Source organism: Dermochelys coriacea, chromosome 1, assembly GCF_009764565.3.
Source record: "Dermochelys coriacea isolate rDerCor1 chromosome 1, rDerCor1.pri.v4, whole genome shotgun sequence".
Classification (NCBI taxonomy): Eukaryota; Metazoa; Chordata; order Testudines; family Dermochelyidae; genus Dermochelys; species Dermochelys coriacea.
The window spans coordinates 264,258,634-264,269,085 of NC_050068.2; the positions used below are offsets into that span (position 1 = coordinate 264,258,634).

The following is a 10,452-nucleotide window of genomic DNA, read 5'->3' on the forward strand; positions in this document are numbered from 1 at the left end:
AAGTGTACTGTTTTTATTGCTGCCTGTTTTCTGACACCAAAAAGTGGCGAATGTTCTGCAAAAGTTTCAGTGATTGGAAGAATACTGCATACATTACCAGTCATGTAATGAGTGAACAGCATACATTGTCAGTGAGCAGTTACCATGCCTGAAAGAAAGTTAGTGGCAGAATTGATACCCAAATGGAAAACCAGTTTTTGGAAGTGTGTGCTTATTGGAAGAACGTTCTCAGATGCGCAGTTGAAACCATAGTTTTTCTTGCTGAGTGTGGTCTGCCATTCCGTGGCTCAGATGAGACTGTTGGATCAAAACACAATGACAACTACCTTGGCATTCTAGAGCAAATTGCTAAGTTCGACCCTTTCTTAGCTCAGTATATCAATGAACACGCAAATCGTGGAAAAGGCCATACATCATATCTATCAAAGACTATTTGTGATGAATTCTTTGCTCTGCTGGCAAAGAAGACGCTATCAGACATTGTAGATGAGATCAAAAATATGGGATATTTTTCGATGTCCATTGACTCAACACTGAATGTGTCACATTTAGATCAGCTGACTGTCATCTTGCATTATATGGTACCCAGCAGACCAGTTGAGCATTTCATGACCTTCGAAAACATCACCACCTACGCAGGGGAGAAACTTGCCTAGTACCTACTGGATTTCCTCACTGAAAATAGGATTGACATCAGCCTTTCTCATGGCCAAAGCTACCACAATGCAAGTAATATGAGTGGCAAATATTCAGGGATGCAGGCAAAGATAAAAGTGCTCAATGCTTTGGTTGATTACATCCCATGTGCTGCACACTCACTCAACCTTGTTGGCTCGTCTGCCATGGATTGTTGTGTTGAAGCAGATTCTTTTTTTGGATTTGTCCAAGAATTGTACAATTTTTCTCTGCATCAACCAGTCGTTGGATGATTCTTAGAGATTCACTACCAAAGGGATACCCAGTGCCCAAATCACTCTCAGGGACATGGTGGAGTGCCAACGCTGAAGCTGTGAATGCAGTTGTTCTGGAACACCCCAACATCCTTGAAGTGTTAGAGAGCATCAAGGATGATGAATCTCAAAAATTAACAACAAGAAAAGATACAAAGATCCTGAGTCATGCAATGTGCACTTTGGAAACTGGTATTTTGAGTGAGGTCTGGAATGATATACTTCAGCCATTCAGCAGGTGCAGTCTAAACTTGCAAAGTGCTCAAATTGACCTTTCCACTGCTGTAAACCTATTGAGGAATCTTGGAACTGTTCTTCAACAAATGCGGGATAGTTTTGATGAGTATGAAATTCAGGGGGCTGTAAGGACTGCTAACCATGAGAATAAGTCAGCCAAGTGCTGCAAAAGACAGAAAACATGCAACAATGCAACTGCCCACTCATTCAGTGATAAGGAGGCCTTCAGAGTTAATATCTTCAACACAATCATCGACAAACTCAAGAGTTCATTAGAACATTGGATTGAGGCTTACGAAATTATTGACAAAACCTTTAAAGTACTGACACATTTTTCGCCTAACATATCAAGTTCCGAAGTCAGTGAAGGTATCAAACATCTGTGTCAGAAGTACCCAGATGATCTCCCAGTAGATTTTACTAAAGAATTCTTTCAATTTGTAGAATTCACATCACTCTCAGATATATAGAGAAAAGATGACGAAAGCAAATCTATTTGGATGCACTGAGAATGAAATCATCAGGTCTTTGAATTACAGTTACATCATTCATGACTTTGTACGTACAGTCAAACCTCGCAATAGCACACTCCCCTGTGCTCAGGAGTGCACTCACAAGCTTGTACCTCCTGTGAAGGCCCTTCTCCCGGACCACCTGGCCAGTGGTTTGCCGTGTTGCATTCCGTCATGCCTTGGGAAGACTTATCTTCATCACACCATCCATCGCTGCGCTGTGGGACACTTACCTTGAAGAATCCTGACATCTACAGTGCTGTGCCTGTCCTGGGAGCGTGAGTATGTGAGTATGAGTGGGTGTCCCCTACCTCCCCCCAACAGTGGCATCGTAATAAAACAATATAAGTGTAACCCTTGGTTGGTTTCTAGGGAACTTGAGGTAAGAGAAGGTTGCTACACAGCTGATCGAGTTTACAACTGCAACAAGACTGGTTTATGCTTTAAAATGTTATCCAATTGAACCCTCACAACCAGGACTGATAGTCACAAATGAGAAGGCTTTAAGCAGAGGAAGGACCGAGTCACTCTCTTGTTTTGCGTCAACAAGTCTGGCATCCACAAAGTCAGACCTCTGATGATCGGAAAAGCAAGGTCTCCCAGATGTTTTCATCATGTTAATATGAAGGCCCTTCTCTTTGAATACAACAACAGCAAGAATGCATTGATGAATAGCTCCATATTTGAAGACTGGTTCCATAAAACTTTCGTGCCAGCCGTTTGGGCTCATTTGCGAAAACTCAAGCAGGAGCAAAAAGCTCTCCTCCTGCTGGATATTTGCCCTGCCTACCCCCGGGCGGAAAATCTTGTCAGTCGTGACGGCAAGATTAAAGTCTCTTACCTCCCAAAGAACACTACGTCAGAAATTCAGCCACTGGACCAAGGCATCATATTGGTATTTAAACAAAACTATCGTCTCGAAATGATTAAGTGGATGGTAGCAGATAACAACTCCTCCATCGACACATCACGGGCATCACTCAACTTGAAAGAGATCTGTCACCTTGGCGGGAAAGCCTGGGATGCTATCTCTGCACGTTGCATTGAACGATGCTGGATAGAGGGTCTTGGTCCAGCTTTTCCATCATCTACACATGATGATGGTAACGACGACGAGCCTGAATTTACAAGATTCATTGAAGATGACATACGTTTAGCTGAAGAGGCGCTCCGAGAATATGAGCACAATCATCATGATATCCTCAACTGGTTTTCAGCAGATGACATGTGCCCCCCATATATGAACACATCTCAGATGACGAAATTGTTGCAAATGTCAGCAGGAAGAATGAAGTTGCACCACCAGAGCCTGAAGCCAGTGGCGCTAATGACGATGACGATGATGGCACCTCAACTCCCCCACCAAAAGTGTCTGAGGCAGTAAAGCACCTAGAAGCCAGTTTGAGGTGGCTGGAAACTCAAGACATTGGACAGCATCAAAATCCTCCAACTCAGAAGCATTCTTGACTTTGCTAGAAGCCAATACTCCATGGCAAATAAGCAGAACACACTAGATAGCTTTTTTAAGAAGTGATGAAATTTAAAATTATGGAGTCATGCAACCCGATTGACTTTGCACTCTGCGCAATGATTAGTATAGTCGATTTCACATATTTCTTTCATGTACATGTAATTAAATTACTACTTTTGTGTTTAAAACACACTGGGATAACCGTTGTTTTTTTTAACAAGACTTAAACTGACCGGTTTATCGCAATCGAATTTTTTGGACCCCAATTATCGTGTTATAGCGGGGTTTCACTGTATGTATGTAGATAAATGTTTGATGACTTCATAATTTTTTTTGCAATACGTAATTCATATTTAGGCCCTTCCCTCCCATTAGCCTTAGGACCCTCATAACTTTAATCCAGCCCTAGTATCTGCAAAGCTGTGATTTGTAAGCTAGTCAGAGAAACTCTTTGCAACACAAGTATGATTGGATGTACCTAGTAAAATGACTTCCTTACTGCAATACTGACCCACTGCCACCAGTTTACACCTAGAAGAAATTGGTTACAGGCTATTCACACAGCACATAAATATCCTGTGTTAATATAAAGCAAATGTCCACAGGAAGTGCAGCACCTTATATGGGAACTCTGTAAACTGATGATGTTATATTCATGTATAAAGCCACATTTAAATCCAGATTGGATGTATGTCTGAAAGATCTGCTCGAGAAATAATTTTGGAGAAGTTCTGTCGCCTATCACAATGATCCCTTGTGGCCTTGGAATCTATCAATCACATTGTACCGAAACATTCTTCCTACCTGAATTGAATAGGAACCCTGTACCAATTGTCAGTATATCAGATGGTTTCTGTCTTCCAAAACCTGCCTGTTTAACATTTACCAGGATACCCACCTCTCTGCATACATACAAATTGGTCTGTGTACACATTCGTGAATCTACCTGTGTATGTACCTGTAAAATCCTTTTCAAAAACACGAAGAGCCAGTCAAAATAACTTTGATTTATTTTTAATACTTCTAGTCGGTAAAGTCCAAGTTACAATGTTCTAGTTGAAGGTATTTTACCTTTGAATGCTGCAGGGCTTGATCAGAGATCATTAATGTCTCTGGTTGCCACTTCAGCAACAGACAGCCAACAATTCCAGCCTAAAGGCGTCATTTCAACCACATTACTCTGAGCTCAAGAATAGGTGCAAAAAGAGGCTTTATGCCTCCTTTGTGCCTCTCCGTATTCCGTGGATGTCCGGGGCCTAGTCAGCCACTGGTGTAAGTTAGATCAGCCTCAGGGCAGCTCTAACTTGCATTCAGCCACTAGACACTGTTACAGCAGCTGAGACTAGCTGCAGAGTAGTGGTGATCCAGCCACAATCCTGGCATGCTCCCTGTGCTGGAAGCTGTGAGGGAGGTAGCCTAGAGTTGGCAGAGTTTGATTTTATTTTTTTTAAATAACAGAGAATGTGCAAGATTTTATTTTCCCTGCTGTTATTTTAACACCCTTTGGTGACACAGGGACCTTGGCAGGGTAATGTGGATATTCAGTTCTGGCCCATGTGGTCGTCATCTCATTGCCTAATCAGATTTTTTCCCCCTCCATCTCTCCCATGTTAGGAGATGTAGGGCCTGATTCTGGTCTCACAAAGACTGGTGTAAACCAGTTGTAATTGTTGAAATCAGTGGAGTTACGTTAGCATGAAACTGATGAGAAAGTAGAATCAGACTCACCATGTTGGTGCTGTTGTGGGGAGCTGTTCCCTGGCTCCCCCTTTGCACCTTAAGAGGTTCTGGTGACATGTAAAGTGGATGGCAAAGCAATGGAGCTGAAATCCCTCAAACCTGACACTTAAAAACCTCAGCCTGTTTAGAAGCAGAATGTAAGGAAGCCAGATCCTTGCCTAGTCCAACGAGCAACTAGTATCCGCATGTGAGCAGAGGCAGGTGGGAGGGAGAAGCTAAAATATGTGGGGGAGGGGAAGAGAAAGAAAGAGGTGACCGAGAGTTTGGATGAAACTGAGTTCCAGAGATTGTGGGAGGGAGAGAAAGAGAGAGGAAGAGGGGAGAAGTGATGGAGAGTATGTGAGAAAGAAACAGAAAGGAGAGGGAAAGAATAGGGGGTGGTGAAGAGGACAAGGGGGAGGCAAAGAGAGACTCATTTTGGCTTTAGATTTTTTTTCTCCTGCTCTTTATAAATCCTCCCTTTAAGGGTCCTTCACTGCTGATGGTGAGCTGCCAGGGAGATGAGGGTTATAAGAAAGAAAAATGCCAGTGGGGGTCTCGGAAGGCTTGGGGGCACGCTCCATTGGTGCTGTACTGTGTGCTCCTTGCTCTCTTTCTCCTCACTGATGAAAAATTCATGACCACACTTGGATCAGCATGTGAGTGTGAGCGTGCCACAGACAAGCAGTGCAACAAAAACCAGAAGGAGTCAGTTTAGCTCCAGGTGCTGTTGGATTAGAAAACATTTCCCTCCCCACAGCAGCTGCCTGTTCCCCACTTTCTAAAACGCATACTGCACCCCTTGCATAGCAAACACCATACTAAGCCCCTGTCTCTTCCACTGACCCCAAAGGGGCCTTCCCTTTGAAAGGGTGCTGCTGGCTCATGCCTCAGTGAGTTTCATGTTCTGCTTGTATAGTCCGTTCTATGATCATGCCCTGGCCTCCTTTGCATCTATCCATCACCCTCCTCAGTTACATGCATGCTTTATGGTCCATATTTTGATACCCTTATTTATGCTTACACCACAAGCAGGTGTAGGTATGGTGGTGATAGAACTGCTTGTGGAATAAGGTACTAGTTAGTGCAAGTGATGGCATCACAGTCTGGCCCTATGATCACACAGCATGTAACTAGCAATACAAGATAATACATTCTATGCAGTTCGTGCACTGAAAATTTTAGAAAAATTTGTAGCTTTAATGCCCCTATGCCCCTGAACTGTTGTTTTACACTGTGATCAGAGCTAGAAACATTGATGCCCCAATAATAGTAGCACCCATCTATCTCTGTACCATGCCCAGTTCTTATTGCAAACAGTCTTGCTGATGGGTTTCCAGCCAAGACATAAAGCACATAAATTACCAAGAAATCAATAAATGACTCAATGATTTTAAAGTGACTAAAATGAAACAGATCTTATGTATGTTAATAAAAATGACTGACAGTTCTAGCACCTGTCTTCCTGAAGGATCTGTAACTGCTTCACAGACAGTGTATACAGCAATCATTCAACCACAGCTGAAAATGCAGCTACCTCTGGGGTAGGTCATGACCACTGGCTAAATATGCATGAAATCATGGTATAGCTGTATAAAACAGGAAGTGAAGAATAACACTTCTAATTTTAATTGTTGGGGAGAATTTTAGTTAGGTGGAATATAATTACAAATTGGAATTTGACCAGACACTGAGCTAACACCTCTAATCTTGTGAAAAATACCTACCATAGAATATCTAAAGTTTGATTTTTCAGGAATTTGAAGATTGAAGTCCATGTGGCTCTGGTGTGTGTAAAATTGCACACCTGTTTTATGCATCTAATGATTACAGTTGTGCATACAGATGAAGCTAAATGAATACCTATTTGCAAGTGTAAAATGCCTGATTTGCATAAGGAGTTCTGCAATTGCATACAAAAGCTGGTGCATCTCAGGTCTTAAATTCTGAAAATCTGTCTTTGAATGATTATGTGTGGGCAGACCCCTGGCTTAACATCTCATCCAAATCCAGTAAGTTATATATCTTTCCTTCTGGTATTATTCAGATTTCAAGTCACCGCTTGGAAAGCCACCTTTAGTATATCTGTGGCTTATTGCAAAGTTAACCCCTGGATGACCTTTTATATATATATGTGTGTGTGTGTGTTGTTCCTATTTTTGGCGCTCGGATAGAGGACGTCTCAATTTAACAATCTTATCACCTGATGTCTGGGCTGTTCATATGAACTTGCCCCCCAATTATACAAGAAAAAATGGGTCATCTCCTCATTGGGTGTAAGTGAACATGATTCCATCAAAATCACTGGTGCTTTGCTGATTTACCCACAGCTGAGGATCTGGCCTAGTACAGTGATCTACAACTGTTAGGTACACAGGTGCTACAGGGAGCAGATAATATGTTGCATCAGGGTACAGAACTCATGCACATCAGCCCTAAGAAGACAAGGAAACTGTCCTGTGAGGTAAAGGGGACCCTCCATATGGATAGTTTTATTTCTGTGTTTGGAGGGTGCACATGTGTGGGGGGAATTGCAGTTTGGGAAGCAATGCCCCCTGATTCCCCCGCAAGCTACATCCATGGGACCCTCCCTCAACTATCACTAGTTCTTAGAGGTATTCAGAACATTTTGTTGAGGCTGAAACATGTCACAGCTGAAAAACACTGTGCCAAATGAGAGACTTGAACGTGGGGCTCCCAGAGGCCAGGCTAGGATCCTGACCACCACTCCACTGGAAAGTGCATGTTTTGATCCAAAAATGGACATTCTGACACAATTCTGTTGCCGTGGAAAGGTTCTGTTGTTGTTCTCTGTGGCATAAAAACAAATTTTGAAACCTCAAAGGTTGCCGCAAAGCAGAATTGTCACCCTCCAGTCAGCTCAATGGCGACAGCTTATAGCTTCTCTTCATTCCTCCCATCCCTGGGGGTAGAACAGTACCAACTATTGAACTTAGAGAAGCCACTCCCTTCTGCTGGGAGGCCTCCCCCTGGTATCAGACCAATAACGCTCTGCACCCTCTTTCAGTTCTCCTCTAGACACACATTCCTTAATGCTGGGCCAGGGAACCCCCCCCCCCGGGGCTAGATTAAGCAAATGATCCCGTTTAGGCAGGAAAATCCCTCACTATCTCCCAGGAAAATGGGTGAGGGGATGCACCTCTGCTGAATCAATGATTCCGCCCTCTAATCTTGGTGAAGGGTTGGAGAAATGGCTCCCCCTTGTGCTGAGTCTCGAATACCTCTGGCGCTGAGTTCGAGAGTCAAAGAAATGCTTTTCTCTTGCTGGGCAGCGCATCTTGGCACATGTTCTGGATGGACATAGTAATTCCGTGAATGTTTCTCTCACCTGGCTCCTGTGCTTCCTTCCTCCTTCAGTGCCCATGATTCAGGTAAAGCATCCTGGATCCAGATGAAAATATTGCCGTGTGGGGCGAGAGGGATCTAAATGGGTTTTTTTAAGGAGTATAAAGTGTGTGTGTGGCAGGGGGAAAGAGCGCTGAGGAGGAGGTATCTGATATACTCACTTTTCACAGTCTATTCTATATGTGGCCAGACCCTGACCCCTTCCACCGCAGCACGCACACAATCCATACACACACTTCTGGTGCATGGCTGCACTCCGGTCACACACTGGCTGCATAACAAGTTCAGAGAAATCCATGATGCGAAACAAACAGAGCTGGAAGCCATGAGAGAAGGAGGAGGAGGGCAGAGCAAGGAGACAGAGGGGAGGGGCTGCCACTCCTGTGTGCGAATTCAGTTCTCAGCGGCTGCTTATTTGCACCCCAGCCAAAGGGAGCTTTTGTCTTCTGCATGGTTCATTTTAATTATTTATTAGTTTTATACAGAAGGATGACAGACGTCTCAGGGCACCTGTACACCGCTAATATTCAAGTGGCCGAATAAAGCCAGCATGACTGGGGGAATTGTAGAGATGTGAAATGGGAGCGAGGGGTCCCTTCGGAGAGCAGGGTGTCTGGCTGTGTAGCCTTCAGCTCCCTCCCACTGGCTCCTGCACATTCCCAGTTGGGAAGGGTGGGGTGAGTCAAGTGGTGAAAAGATTTTAGATTGTAAAGAACAAATAGCGCGCACGCGTGTGTGTGTGTGACATAAAGTGTAAGATGCCTCGTGTGTTTATAAATCTACACAAATAAAAATAAATACAAACCCTGTGTAAACTTAGCTATGGAAATGCAAAGAATCCTTACCCGTACCAACTCCCAGGGCTGCTGCTCTTTCTTGTGGTGGGCGGGAACAGTTACTGGGCCTGGTTACTGCACCTTTCCTCCCTAGGTTAGTGGTTCTAATCCAGCACTTGCCTGTGGGGACTGATTAAACCAAGAGTCAGAGAAGGATCTTTTTCACATCAGGGGTCTGATTTTTGAGCTTGCTGAGAGTGGTTTTACATTAGTTACTCCTTAGTTACATCACTGTCATCGAGATCAGAATCTGGCCCTGTGTCATTGGTTCCAATGCACCCACCAGGCTGGGAGGAGGTGCGTGGCTGGCTGGTTCTTGCTCACACGCTCAGGGTCTAACTGATCACCATATATGGAGCTGGGGAAGGAATTTTCTGCCAGTTCAGATTGGCAGGGACCTTGCGGGGGTTTCATCTTCCTCTGCAGTGTGGGTTGCAGGTCACTTCCCAGGATGGATGGATCGATGTCCCTAAATCATTTCCCTGCCATTACAGGGGCTGGGGGAATTGGTACAATTTGGGCCCTCCTATTCTCTGCCTGTGGGCTGTAATACTTGGTCTAACTTCAGTGGTTGGATTCAGCGTGTGCATGCTGGGTAGTGCTGGTGGCCTGGGATATACCAGAGGTCAGACTAGATAGTCTGGTAGTCCCTTCTGGCCTCAAATTCTATGACTCTGACTGAAAATTGTTATTATCTGGGTTTTCAGGTTTGGGTAGAAACACTTTGTTTTGCTGTCTAACTCCCCACCCCCAGTCCTCCACAATCAACAGAATGGTGCTGGCTGGCTTTGCAGGAGCCGTACATGTAGTCCTCAGCCAGAGGGAGGGAAGATGTCAGCAGATGAAAGTGAACTGTAGGACTCTATGTAGATACATACAAATGGCCCCAGTCCTCATAGTATCTCAGTGCCCTCCAAGTATTTTTGGATTTCTCTGCACAGCACTTCTGTGAGGTAAGGAAATATTATTGCCCCAATTTAGAGATGAAGAACTTAGGTACAGAGAGACTAAGTGATAGGCAGAGCTGGAAAAAGAACCCAGGTGTCCCAAGTCTTGGTCCAATACCTTAACTATGAAATCATTCTTCCCCCTCATTCTCATGCTCTGAATTTTCCAGAAGGTGTGGTGGTGTTTGGATATGGGGTGTTGCTTTGGGCCTATAAACCCAGACTTAGTATAGGCCCAAAGCAACACCCCATATCCAAACACCACCACAGATGATAGAGTCTCTGGGTTTAGGTTGGAAAGCGTCTTCTTTTGTTTGGCCATTTACTCACTAATAAGTCTGGGAGAAGTGAGTACTGCAGGTGGAAAGGGGAATGGATTTCTGCTGCAGTCAGATGATAGCATATATTTTAAGA

General features: G+C 44.1%; 1 long non-coding RNA gene across 1 annotated transcript; it reads left to right on the forward strand.

Moving 5' to 3' along the window:
- Positions 1-6,612: 6,612 nt before the first annotated feature.
- LOC122457476 lies at positions 6,613-9,074 on the forward strand. The gene is made up of 2 exons (XR_006277010.1): positions 6,613-7,353; positions 8,741-9,074. It is a non-coding gene; the product is annotated as an uncharacterized LOC122457476 (long non-coding RNA).
- The last annotated feature ends 1,378 nt before the right edge of the window (positions 9,075-10,452 follow it).